We start from the raw sequence: 13,433 nt of genomic DNA on the forward strand, positions 1-13,433 counted from the left end.
CGCACTCAAAGAGGAGGACTCATGCAAAAGCCTCCACGACTATCGTGCTAACAAGGCCAGGTTAAAGATCTCCATATCCCGAAAGCCCAAACCTCCCAAATGTTTAGGGTGTGTCATCACGTCCCACGCCACCCATGCAGGTTTTCGTTTGCCTTGCTTGCTCCCCCACCAGAACTGTCAAATGATCGATGTAATATTGTCACATAGTCCTCTCGGCAAACGGAAGCATGCCATTGAGTATACTGGTATTGCTTGAGCCATGGATTTAATTAGTACCTCCTTTCCTACAGCTGATAAAAGTTTTTCCATCCATCCTCTTACCTTCTCCCATATCTGGTCTCTGAGATACTTAAACTTTCCCATCTTTGCTTGGCCAACATCAGTAGGCATTCCTAGATATCTGTCACTCAACGACTCATTATGAACATGCATAATGTCCTTGACTGCATCTCTTCTCTATTGTGGACAGCCCTTACTGAAAAATATAGATGACTTGTCATTATTGATCTTCTGACCAGATGCATTACAATATATTTCCAACAGGTTTGATACTGCAGTCGCACCCTCCGTACTAGACTTAAAAAGCAACAGGCTATCGTCAGCGAAGAGGAGGTGGTTCGCAACCGGAGCTGTACGAGCCACCTTGATTCCCTCTAGGCCTGACGACTCGGAACTGAATTTTAAAAGGCACGAAAGGCCCTCTGCTGCAATTAAGAAAAGATAAGGGGAAATGGGATCTCCCTGCCGAATTCCTCTGGATGGCACAAAGTGTTCAAGCTTCTCACCATTAAACATGACTGAAAAAGAGATAGAACGAACCATGCTCATAACTGTATCAACCCATGACTGTGCAAAACCCAATCTCTCCATCATGGCCTGCAGATAGTCCCACTCTAGCCTATCATAGGCTTTCATCATATCAAGTTTCAGCGCACAATAATTATTGGACTTGGACTTATTCCGCTTCATAAAGTGTAGGCACTCATAAGCACAAATTATGTTGTCTGTAATTAGCCTACCGGGGAAAAAAGTTAACTGCTCATGAGAGATGTGTAGGAGATATGCCCTAGAGGCAGTAATATCAGTTATTTTGTATCTCCGAAGTTTGTAATGAATGTTTAGCTTCCATGCTATAACTGCAATGACTCTCGAGTCTGCAATATCCACGAGGCTCGGAGGAAAACTCATGTGCACGTGTGGTATACTAAACGGTAAAATGTATTCCTAGTCTTGCCTCTAAGACTGGCTCATGTATTGCATGATGATCATGTTTTCCTGATCATGGGCATGTCTATGCTGGCAATTATGAGGGCACAATGTTGGTAGAACATTTGTGTTGAATCGACCCATTTTGATGTTATGCTATGAGATACATTCGTCACAAGTTAATGGTTAAATAACACAGAGAAGTTAATGTTTGCATAATTCCTTAGACCATGAGAGTATCGAGTTCCTTCATACTTGCTTCGTGAACTTTGGGGTTTGTTAAACGTCATCCGTAACTGGGTGGCTATTACGGCGTCTTACGGGTTCACGGAAAGGTATGGCAAGTAACAAGATAGCTCAAGATTGGGATTTGCTCCTCCGACGATGGAGAGATATACTCGGGCCCTCTCGGTGTAATGGTATCCATCATCGTCTGGCCAGACACATTATGATTTGATCACTGGGATGCCGGAACACGGAAACGAGAAAAGAGAACAAAACCGGTAACGAGGTAACTTGCATGTTGGACAAATTGTTGATCCACATGAATGCAATAAATCTCACCTTGGGTGTTTGTGACATATCATGAAACAAAAGGAATAGCTCACTGCAACGGGAGGTTCACTCGAATATTCATTCGTGTGGGTATAGGGGTCAATATGGGTGTCCACGGCTCCGATGTTGATCATTGATCGGAAGGGGTTCCGGGTCATGTCTATACTTCACCGAACCTATAGGGTCACACGCTTAAGGGTCATCTATCTGTTGAATACTAGACAGGGAGTCTGAGAGAAAATCACCGAAAAAGTTTCGGCACCGGAAAAGTTTCGGACAACGGAATCGTACCGCAGAGAGAGGTCATCGGATGAGTTTCGATGATACTGAAAAGTTGTTTCGGGATATACCATTAAGTCAAATTGGTTTCGGCAAATGCCTGATAATTCTTGGAGGGTGCCAGAATCATTTTGAAAGCTTTTTGGAATTTTCTGAGATAAAAACCGGAAATGTTCCGGAGCTGCCGGAGCCACTTCAGATGCGTTTCACAGATGAAAATCACTAAAACCGGAATTGTTTCGGAACGCATTGAAAATTATTATGGTGGGTACTGGAAATGTTCTAAGCCTACATAAATATTTTCAATTTGAACGGACGCTGAAAAATGTCGTCGTGAATAGTGAAAGTGTTTTTTGGGATATTTATGTGGAGCCACCTTTTTGGACTTGGTCAAAGTTCTAGAAGGTAGTGGCTTACAAGGGAAGGAACCCCATTTGGGGGGGGGGCCTAGGGGTGGCCGGCCATGGGTGGTGGAGCTCCTTGGAGCTCCACATGGCATCCCATTTTACCTTAACACCCTCATGTGTGACCTAATGCATGGGGTTTTTTGGTAAAAATATGGAGGCACACTACCCCTTGGCTTTCCTATAAATAGAGGAGGTGAGGGCTGCCATCTCTTCATCCCTTGCTCTCACACACATGCCATGCATTATCTGGCTTCTTCTCTCCCTCCCACGAAAAGAGTTTCGTAGAGCCGCAAGGCTGTCTAGGTTCCGGCAGGAACTAGTTCTGGACAGCGAAGCCCTGCCGGATAGCTGACACCGTATGTGTGCAACCCCGTAGAGAGATTGTAGTCTTCGATCTTTTGCCCGAGGGGCTGTTCGAGTGTCCTCCCGAAGGGCTGTCGGAGTCTTCGTCCAAGTTTTGAGGGTCCTCCCGAAGGGCTGTCCGTGACATCGTCCGGGGGACTGTCCGACCGCCTCCCGAAGGGCTGTCCGGAGAGGGAGTACATCCTCGCGGTTGGGAGGTTGTAAATCCTAGCTGCGGGGATCTGCACCGACGATCTACACCGACTCTTCTTTCGCTGCGCTCCGAGTCGGTACGGATCAGATCAAACCTTGTATGCAGTCTCCATAGTGGTCCTGGGCGTGTTCGTTATACCGAAAATTTTCGTTTTCCATTGCGTTCCCCTACAGTGGCATCAAGAGCCTTGCTATGCGTAGATACAGGTTACGATCTAGAATACATGGAGATGTATGGGTATTGCATAATATAATTTTGGAGTAGATGAGATCTATTGTCGAAAATTATTTATGCGGGTGACAGATGAAATCTGTTACCCGACGTTCTTGTCGCTTCCCTAGAATTTGCGTTTGCTCAATCTCGAGACAGCATGGTGGAATTTGACAAAGTTCTGGCAATCCGCGATCCTGATTGATCATGGAAGTGCTATCAGTTCTTTGGGTTCTGCCATAGTCAAAAGAAAGATGAAATTCGTAGATAAAAGGGCATTGCAGATATGATCTGCACGGGGGTCATGCGTATGACGAAGTTTAGTATGGGGCTCGAGATTTAAATTATCTCGTGTTTCATACACCCTGAGATGTTAATTTAGCAACTTGAATAATCATACTTGATGATAAAACGTTGGTAGCTGCGGTTTAAGTCAAAACCTTAGAAGCCACGTAAAATAAAATTTTGCATAAACCGATTAGAGGCGTCTAACTTGGTTTTGCAGGATGTGCATGTGATGTGGTATAGCAATGCTCATATTCAATTTGATTATGTATGAGATAACTATATGATGTAATTAACATGACCTGTGTGTCATGATTCGGCATGATGGCTGGAGCCATATGATTGCACTTTAATGACCTGCGTGTCGATCTTAAGTAATACACTTATTTTATTAGCTATGGAGATAGCAATATTATCTGGTGCACTGACAAGGTGGTGGCAATCTTCGCAAAGGTGAACACCGACGCAAATGCCGGAGACGAAGAAATACTTGACTTCTCCGTCAGAAGAGGCTATACCATATCATGCTATTATGAATTGCCTGAGATGTTTATCCCTCTTGATGCACCCTTCTTGATTGCGCGGTAGTCGCTTATTAGGGTGATATCTAACTTAAAATATCAAGTAGTTAGTGTTCTCCCAAGTGCAGCACCGTCACAACATCTATCCTTTCGGGGTGCGCCATGGATGCATGGGTACGAACGATTGGAGAAATGTAAGGCGGGTGAGGTCAGACCTCTCAGCAAGATCACTTGGTTGTCTTGACGTTCATGGCAGGATCGTCCTGATCTCGGAACACACGCATCGAAAGATGAACAAGAGTCACATGGAGATGTGATCGGCAAGTTGGCCTACCAATTGAAATCCTCATCATGAGATGATGATTCTATGACGTTGAATTGATATTTGGATCTTGAATCACTCAAAATCAATTTTGAGAGATATTGATTTGAGTGGGAGCACACTTTAGAATAAAAATGTTTATTCACTAGTGCAAATTTCATTATAAACAAAGTCTAAGTGAAACATATGTTTTCCGTTGTAGATCAAATGGCTCGCAACACCGCGTTCAACTTAGGCCCGATGTTAGAGAAAGAGAAGTTAGCTACGACTGGAAACAACTATGCGAACTGGGTCCGTAACCTAAGGATTGTCCTCAGGAGCGCTAAGAAACTGTATGTGCTTGAAACTGCTCTTCCAGCTAAACCGGCGGCAGAGGCCCCGGAAGATGAACAAAATGTCTGGGCCACTAAGGATGATGATCACAACTTAGTGCAGTGCCTCATGCTAGCTTGCATGAATACAGGGCTTCAAAAACGTTTTGAATTCCATAAACCCCGTGATATGATCCGGGAATTGGATGCTCTGTACAAAGAAACCGCAAAGTCTGAACGATATGATATCATGAAGGCTTTGATGGATTGCAAGATGGCTGAGGGTAGTTCAGTTGGCGAACACGTGGTCAAAATGATTGGCTATTCTGAAAGGCTTAAAGCCCTGGAATTTCCACTTCCACCTGGCCATATGATGGACATGTTGCTTTCTTCACTCCCCCCGTCTTACGACGGTTTTGTCATGAACTACAACATGACAGGGATGGAGAAGACACCAGAAGAGGTGCTCGCCATGCTGAAAACTACAGAGGGAGGACTGCGGAAAAATCGAAAGCAAGTGTTGCTTGTGAATAAAACCGCCAGTTTCAAAAAGAAGAAAGGCAAGCCAAAGAAGGGCAAGGGCACCGGTAAGACCGGCTCCCAAAGCAACTCTAAGGGTGGAGCCAAGAATGAAACTGAGTGCTTCTACTGCAAGGGCACAGGACACTGGAAGAGAAACTGCAAGAAGTATCTGGAAGATAAGAAGACCGGGAAAACCGGAAAAGGTATAATTGTTATACAAGTTAATGTCATTGATGTTTTACTTGCTAGCGAAAATTCGAAGTCTTGGGTATTTGATACCGGATCGGTTGCTCACATTTGCAACTCGATACAGGGGCTTCAGAAGGTGCGCAAGCTGGCAAAGAATGAAGTCGTAATGCGCGTCGGGAACGGCACTGGGATCGCCGCTCAAGCCGTCGGCATTATGCCTCTACGTCTCCCTTCAGGATTTATCCTAGAACTAAGTAACTGTTATTTTGTTCCACTGTTGTGTAGAAACATTATCTCCGGATCGTGTTTAGTACACGATGGGTATTCGTACAAGTCTGAGAACAATGGTTGTTCACTTTATTGTAAGGATATGTTTTATGGATTTGCACCCATTGTTGGGGGCCTTTTCATACTAAATCTTGAATGTGAAAATGATGTCTTTAACGTGAATGCCAAACGCCTTAAGAAGGCTGATACCACCACCACTTACTTGTGGCACTGTCGGCTTGGCCACATCGGAAAGAAACGCATGCAAAGACTCCAGAGAGATGGAGTTTTACCGTCCTTTGATTTTGAATCATTTGACACATGTGAAGCTTGTCTGATGGGGAAAATGACCAAGACGCCGTTCATGGGTCATCCTGAACGGGCGGGTGAATTATTGGAAATAATACATAGTGATGTATGTGGTCCAATGAGAACAGCCGCACGGGGTGGTTATTTCTACTTCGTGACTTTTACTGATGATTTAAGTCGGTATGGCTATATATACTTAATGAAGCATAAGTCGGAAACCTTTGAAAAGTTCAAAGAATTTCAGAATGAGGTGGAAAATCATCGTAACAAAAAGATTAAGTTTCTGCGGTCTGATCGCGGAGGCGAATATCTTAGTCATGAGTTTGGCCAACATCTGAGTGACGGTGGAATCGTTTCACAGCTTACGCCTCCCGGAACTCCACAGAGAAATGGAGTATCGGAAAGACGTAATCGAACCCTGTTGGACATGGTAAGGTCAATGATGTCTCTTACAGATCTGCCGATATCTTTTTGGGGTCATGCACTTGAAACTGCTGCTCACACACTAAACAGAGCACCGTCTAAGTCTGTTAAGACGACACCACATGAGATGTGGAATGGGAAGAAACCCAGTTTGTCGCATCTTAAAATTTGGGGATGTGAGGTACATGTAAAACGTTTACAACCTACCAAACTCGACCCCAGATCAGACAAGTGTAACTTTGTACGTTATCCAAAAGAAACAATTGGGTATTCCTTCTACCTACCCTCCGAGCACAAAGTGTTTGTCGCTAAAAGTGGAGTCTTTCTTGAGAAAGAATTTCTCGCCAAAGAATTAAGTGGGAGGAGAGTACAACTTGATGAGATTAGTGAATCTTCGGCAACTGTTGATATGGCTAAGGAACCGGAAGAAATTCCACTAATTATCCCTGCAACTAAGCCGAAAGTTGTCGCGTATGATGCAGAGACTTCAGACAATGTTGTAACTAAACCGCGCAGATCAGGTAGGGCTATCCAGCCACCTGAATGGTTTCATAACGAAATCTTCATTCTTGAAGACGATGAACCTGCGCACTACAAGGAAGCGATGGCCGAGCCCAGCTCAAAAGAATGGCACAAAGCCATGAGATCCGAAATGGAATCCATGTACGAAAACTAAGTTTGGAACTTGGAAGAACTTCCAGAAGGCGTAAAGCCGATTGGTTGTAAATGGATTTTCAAAAGAAAGACGGACGCGGATGGTAACATTACTATCCACAAAGCTAGACTTGTTGCAAAAGGGTTCACGCAAGTTCCAGGAGTGGACTACGACGATACTTTCTCGCCCATAGCTATGCTTAGGTCTGTTCGGATATTGCTGGCAATTGCTGCTTATTTCGACTATGAAATATGGCAGATGGATGTCAAAACGGCTTTCCTAAATGGAAACCTCAAAGAGGATGTATACATGATACAACCAGAAGGTTTTGTCATTCATAAGGATGCTGGAAAGGTATGCAAACTTCAGAAAGCCATTTATGGTCTGAAGCAAGCCTCAAGGAGCTGGAACATTCGTTTTGATGAAGTGGTCAAAGAATTTGGCTTCATCAGGAATGACGAAGAATCTTGTGTTTACAAGAAGTTTAGTGGGAGAGCAAAAGCATTTCTAATCTTGTATGTGGATGACATATTGTTGATTGGAAATGATGTGAATTTTCTTAGCGAAATAAAAGACTCATTGAAAAATAGGTTTTCAATGAAAGACTTAGGTGAAGCGGCATATGTATTGGGCATCAAAATCTATAGAGATAGATCAAAACGCCTGATAGCGCTTAGCCAAAGCATGTACATTGACAAGGTGTTGAAAAGGTTCAACATGGAGAACTCCAAGAAAGGCCTACTCCCCATGTCACCTGGCATAGTGCTTTGCAAGAATCAGAGTCCTCGGACTCTCGATGAGCGAGTGCAAATGAATGATGTTCCATATGCCTCGGCAGTTGGTTCTATTATGTATGCCATGCTATGTACAAGACCGGACGTTTCCTATGCGCTAAGTGTTAGCAGCCAGTACCAAAGTGATCCAGGGTTGGAACACTGGGCCGCAGTCAAGGGTATTCTTAAGTACCTCAGAAGGACCAAGGATTTACTCCTTGTGTATGGAGGTGATGAAGAGCTCATTGTAAGTGGTTACACTAATGCAGGCTTCATGACTGACCCAGATGACTTCAAATCTCAATCAGGCTTGATTGGAAAAGTTCCAAACAAAAGACTGTGGCGGATTCTACAACGGAGGCAGAATATGTTGCTGCTTCAGAAGCCTCCAAGGAGGCGGTATGGATCAAGCAATTTCTTCAAGAACTTGGTGTGGTTCCTAGTGCCCAGGACCCGATGGAGATCTATTGTTATAATAGTGGCGCCGTGGCTCAGGCAAGGGAGCCAAGTTCGCACCATAAGACAAGACATATTCAACGCAAATATAAGCTCATTCGACATCATGTCGAAGAGGGTTTAGTGAAAGTACGCAAAGTTCACACGGATCTGAATGTGTCAGACCCGATGACGAAGCCTCTACCACGAGCAAAGCATGAGCAACACCGGATAGCAATTGGTGTTAGGGAAGCCATGTAACTGGATTATGACTATAGTGCAAGTGGGAGTTTGTAGGAGATATGCCCTAGAGGCAGTAATATCAGTTATTTTTTATCTCCGAAGTTTGTAATAAATGTTTAGCTTCCATGCTATAACTGCAATGACTCTCGAGTCTGCAATATCCACGAGGCTCGGAGGAAAACTCATGTGCACGTGTGGTATACTAAACGGTAAAATGTATTCCTAGTCTTGCCTCTAAGACTGGCTCATGTATTGCATGATGATCATGTTTTCCTGATCATGGGCATGTCTATGCTGGCAATTATGAGGGCACGATGTTGGTAGAACATTTGTGTTGAATCAACCCATTTTGATGTTATGCTATGAGATACATTCGTCACAAGTTAATGGTTAAATAACACAGAGAAGTTAATGTTTGCATAATTCCTTAGACCATGAGAGTATCGAGTTCCTTCATACTTGCTTCGTGAACTTTGGGGTTTGTTAAACGTCATCCGTAACTGGGTGGCTATTACGGCGTCTTACGGGTTCACGGAAAGGTATGGCAAGTAACAAGATAGCTCAAGATTGGGATTTGCTCCTCCGACGATGGAGAGATATACTCGGGCCCTCTCGGTGTAATGGTATCCATCATCGTCTGGCCAGACACATTATGATTTGATCACTGGGATGCCGGAACACGGAAACGAGAAAAGAGAACAAAACCGGTAACGAGGTAACTTGCATGTTGGACAAATTGTTGATCCACAGGAATGCAATAAATCTCACCTCGGGTGTTTGTGACATATCGTGAAACAAAAGGAATAGCTCACTGCAACGGGAGGTTCACTCGAATATTCATTCGTGTGGGTATAGGGGTCAATATGGGTGTCCACGGCTCCGATGTTGATCATTGATCGGAAGGGGTTCCGGGTCATGTCTATACTTCACCGAACCTATAGGGTCACATGCTTAAGGGTCATCTATCTGTTGAATACTAGACAGGGAGTCTGAGAGAAAATCACCGAAAAAGTTTCGGCACCGGAAAAGTTTCGGACAGCGGAATCGTACCACAGAGAGAGGTCATCGGATGAGTTTCGATGATACCGAAAAGTTGTTTCCGGATATACCATTAAGTAAAATTGGTTTCGGCAAATGCCTGATAATTCTTGGAGGGTGCCAGAATCATTCTGGAAGCTTTTTGGAATTTTCTGAGATAAAAACCGGAAATGTTCCGGAGCTACCGGAGCCACTTCAGATGCGTTTCGCACATGAAAATCACTAAAACCGGAATTATTTCAGAACGCGTTGAAAATTATTATGGTGGGTACTGGAAATGTTCTAAGCCCACATAAATATTTTCAGTTCGAACGGACGCTGAAAAATGTCGTCGTGAATAGTGAAAGTGCTTTTTGGGATATTTATGTGGAGCCACCTTTTTGGACTTGGTCAAAGTTCTAGAAGGTAGTGGCTTACAAGGGAAGGAAACCCATTTGGGGGGGGGGCCTAGGGGTGGCCGGCCATGGGTGGTGGAGCTCCTTGGAGCTCCACATGGCATCCCATTTTACCTTAACACCCTCATGTGTGACCTAATGCATGGGGTTTTTTGGTAAAAATATGGAGGCACACTACCCCTTGGCTTTCCTATAAATAGAGGAGGTGAGGGCTGCCATCTCTTCATCCCTTGCTCTCATACACATGCCATGCATTATCTGGCTTCTTCTCTCCCTCCCACGAAAAGAGTTTCGTAGAGCCGTAAGGCTGTCTGGGTTCCGGCAGGAACTAGTTCTGGACAGTGAAGCCCTGCCGGATAGCTGACACCGTATGTGTGCAACCCCGTAGAGAGATTGTAGTCTTTGATCTTTTGCCCGAGGGGCTGTTCGAGTGTCCTCCCGAAGGGCTGTCCGAGTCTCCGTCCAAGTTTCGAGGGTCCTCCCGAAGGGCTGTCCGTGACATCGTCCGGGGGACTGTTCGACCGCCTCCCGAAGGGCTGTCCGGAGAGGGGGTACATCCTCGCGGTTGGGAGGTTGTAAATCCTATCTGCGGGGATCTGCACCGAAGATCTACACTGACTCTTCTTCCACTGCGCTCCGAGTCGGTACGGATCAGATCAAACCTTGTATGCAGTCTCCATAGTGGTCCTGGGCGTGTTCGCTATATCAAAAATTTTCATTTTCCATTGCGTTCCCCTACAAGATGATATCCGGTAGTATCTGTTTAAGTCTATTGACAACCACTTTTGAAGCAATCTTGTAGATGACATTGCACAGGCTAATGGGACGAAACTGTGCTAGCTGAGTCGGGTTCAAGACCTTTGGAATGAGTACCAAAACCGTATCATTCACACATTCTGCACTTCCCTCACCTCTGACAATCCTGAGAACTGCACGGGTCACCTCTTCACCACATATGTCCCAATGACGCTGATAGAAGTGAGCCGGGAACCCATCAGGCCCCGGTGCCTTTGTCGGGAACATCTGAAAAGGGCTATCTTCACCTCCTCATTAGTGTATGGAGCTAAAAGTATATCATTCATTTGTTGAGTTACCTTTTTGGCACTTTGGATAGGACTTGATCCATTCCATTGACACCCTCTGACGTGTAGAGACTTTTGTAAAAATCTGAAACCATTGATCTCAACGCTCCGGGATCATCAATGATCTCCCCCAAAGAGTTGGCAAGAGCTTTGATCATATTCCTCTTGCGCTTCTGACTCGCACGAAGATGAAAAAAATGAGTGTTTATGTCTCCTGCCGACAACCATTCCAGACGCGATTGCTGCCTTCACATCAGTTCCTCCCTATGAAACAGTTCAATCAACCTCTCATTGATTTCCAGCTCTACATGAGATGGTCCCATCCTCGCTGGGTTACTCCTCAGGCGTTCGAGTTCTGATTTGAGGCCCTTGATCTCCTTACGTACCGACCCGAACGTATTCTTGTTCCATCGTCCCAAATCTGTGGCCACCTGGCCTAGTTTGACACACAGCTCTTGCATTCTCGTTGTAGCACCGCCTGCTGTCCAGCTATGGATCAATGTGTCGCTCAGGTTCTCGTGCGTGCCCCACATCACCTCGTACTTGAACGATCTTGGTGCTCTGGCTGCTGGCCCATCATGCATGGTAAGTAAGATCGGGCAGTGATCCGAGGTGGCCGCCGTAAGATGTTTCAGATGTGCCGTCGGGAAACGTTCATTCCAACAGCCGTTGCCAATGCTCGGTCAAGCCTCACCCTGGTGTAACTCCCTCCCCTGACTTTCTTCTCATACGTCCAGAATTGTCCCTGATAGCCCATATACATAAGCATGCAAACGTCCACGGCCTCCCAGAAGCCCTGAATCTGAGCATTACTCCTTTCTCCTATTCCTTCTTGCTCTTCCGGACGTAAAACTTCATTAAAATCTCCTATACACAACCAAGGATCATCTCTCAAGTTGCTAATCCCTTTTAAAGTGTCCCACGTTTGATGCCTCAAGTGGGTCTGAGCTTCCCCATATACTAATGTCATCCTCCACGGATTCAAGTTCTCCTCAACAATCAAGCAATCAATCTGATACGATGAATAACCCAAAATCTCAACATTTATTGAATTGTTCCAAAAAATCCCTAGACCTCCACTTCTACCTTGACTACTCACAACGTAGCCATTATCATAACCAAAAGTTGCAGCTAAACTCTCTACCCTTTCTCTATCAATTTGTGTCTACGATACAAAGAAGGGTAGGTGCAATAATCTCCGTGAAGCCGCGGAGCTCGCGAACTGTCGCAGCGTTGCCCGCGCCACGACAATTCCAGCTCAAGACACTCATTGGGCCCGGCGGCGCTCCTCTAGGGAGCCCGCTAATAAGTTCTTCGCCGTCGGGTTGCCGCTCTTGCCATCCTCTTCAGTCTTGTTCCTCTTCAGTTTCCTCTTTGGTGGGGGGCTTATAGGAGTAGAACTTTGGTGAACAACCGCTAACTCCAGCCCGGACAACGTCATGCTGCTGTTGGCTATTGCATCAACTGCTCTCCCAATTGATTTATCAGTTTCATTAGAAAAAATTGGGTTCGACCTCTTCCTACTTGGATCAAACATGTCCACGTATGTCTTCTCCACCGTCTCAGCAGCTTCTTTCTTGGTGCTATCCTGATATTGGGTGGTAGCCAGACCGCTTTCAGGCTCGCTCCTTGATCTACTTCCTGAGCGGCCGCCACGACGGCCCCCTCGGCGTGCCCCTCCCTCGCCAGGGCCCCTTCTGTTGTTCATAAACCATTCAGCCCGAAGCTCTTTGAAGACTAATGCAGAGGTGGGATGAATCTCATTGCCATACTCTTTAAAAAGATGTCCCAACATCCCACAGACGGCACACCAGTCGGGCAGTCTCTCGTACTTGACCTTGTAAATCTGTCTCTGTCCTTCTCTGATCATTGAAACCGCGTTCTTTAGTGGGTTGTGGACATTGATGCGCACCCAGACACGGTAGAAATTCCCTGTGAAATCATGGGATTGAGTTTCAACAAACAAATCTTCGCCCACCTTAGCTGCCAGAGGTCTGACTAGATGAGCATATAAATCTGGCACGTCGTGAATTTGAATCCAGATGTCAATAGTCTCCAGCTTGACCGTAGATGGTTTCGAGATTCCATCGTATGGGGCCATAAGCACCGCATCCCCCCTGAAATTCCACGGCCCCTCCTGCATGACTCGCTCCCAATCTCCCAAGCAAGTAAACTGAACAGTATACAGATTCTCCTCTAAAGGCTTGAATTTCGCTTCCTGTGCTATATCCCAAGCTGATCTCATATTCCGAACCACGTCTGGCTGTAGCTCTTGTTGGTATTGACCTTGATCAGCGCAACCCACCGTGGTATCTCCGGCGGTGCATCCTTCTCATCGAAGAGGACATCATCCAGGTCCTCCTCTCGAAGGCCTAGTTCCATCATCATCTTCTCCACGTCTGTGAGTCCAGAGGAGCCCGCGCCCCCCTCACCAGCCATCTAGAAACCTA

This window comes from Triticum dicoccoides, chromosome 4A, assembly GCF_002162155.2.
Source record: "Triticum dicoccoides isolate Atlit2015 ecotype Zavitan chromosome 4A, WEW_v2.0, whole genome shotgun sequence".
Taxonomy (NCBI): Eukaryota; Viridiplantae; Streptophyta; class Magnoliopsida; order Poales; family Poaceae; genus Triticum; species Triticum dicoccoides.